Source organism: Zingiber officinale, chromosome 1B, assembly GCF_018446385.1.
Source record: "Zingiber officinale cultivar Zhangliang chromosome 1B, Zo_v1.1, whole genome shotgun sequence".
Classification (NCBI taxonomy): domain Eukaryota; kingdom Viridiplantae; phylum Streptophyta; class Magnoliopsida; order Zingiberales; family Zingiberaceae; genus Zingiber; species Zingiber officinale.
Window position 1 is genome coordinate 79,735,984 of NC_055986.1, and position 1,141 is coordinate 79,737,124.

The 1,141-nt window shown below is 34.1% G+C and overlaps 1 non-coding gene across 1 annotated transcript; it reads left to right on the top strand.

The window, feature by feature from the left end:
• Positions 1-391: 391 nt before the first annotated feature.
• LOC121993868 lies at positions 392-497 on the top strand. The gene has a single exon (XR_006115456.1). It is a non-coding gene; the product is annotated as a small nucleolar RNA R71 (small nucleolar RNA).
• The last annotated feature ends 644 nt before the right edge of the window (positions 498-1,141 follow it).

Below are 1,141 nucleotides of genomic sequence, written 5' to 3' on the forward strand. Positions count from 1 at the left end.
CTTAATATCATTATCATTTACACTAGATCTTGCCTGTGCAGGAGGAAGGTCTTCTTTGAACCATTTTGACACTATGCTCTCAATCTTTGCCTCCAAAAGTTTGAACTCCCCGTTCTGTGACTTGTGATTTTCAAAACTCATAGATGGTTGAGTTACAATTTGTTCGACAGGCTCTATAGCATATATGGCTTGTACTTCTTGAATGTTTGAGGGAGATTTCATCCAACTTATGTTCGACCATTCTTGGAGGTTCAATGTCACTTGATCAATTAACATATATGCTTCATCTACACTTTTGTCCATAAAAGAACCTCCAGCTGATGAATCCAATAAACTCTTGTCTGAGAAAGAAATTCCCCCATAGAATATGTGCAGAATCAACCATTTTTCAAAATCATGATGAAAGCACTGTCTTTGAAGACTTTTGAATCTCTCCCATGCTTCCAACAATGATTCTCCATATGCCTGAGCAAAATTTGTTATGCAATTCCTCATATACACTATTCTTCTTAGAGGGAAAAAATGATTCAGAAATTGCTTCTCCAATTATTCTCAACTTGTGATGCTTTGAAGATGGAGAGAATATAACCAAGTCCTTGCTTTATCCTTGATACTGAAAGAAAATGCCATCAATCGAACTGCATCTGCTGACACTCCTTCACATTTCACCATATCACAAATCTTTAAAAATGTTTCAAGATGCAGATAAGGACTTTCTGATACTTCTCCTCCAAATTTGTAACCTTGTATCATACAAATTAACTCTGGCTCTAGTTGGAAACTTTCTGCTTCAATTTGAGGTTGCACAATGGGAGATAAAAATCTTGCAGAAAAGGGTGTAGAAAACTTTCTCATGGGTCTGCTTGACACGTTAGTGCTCATGGATATTCAAGAAAAAATTATAAAATGAAGAATCAAAGACAAGAAATAAAATGCAATATGAAAAACAAGAAAGAAAATACAGAATTTAAATTGCAAGAAAGAAAGTGCATAATGAAAACAAGAAAGAAAAGATAAAAGGAAAAAGAAAAATGTCTAGAATAATTCATATGCTTAAGATTGCAAGGTATGTTCACAAAAGAAAAGAAGAAAGAAACTAGATCAAAAGAGAAAACAGAGAAAAGTTAGATTAGAGTGCTAG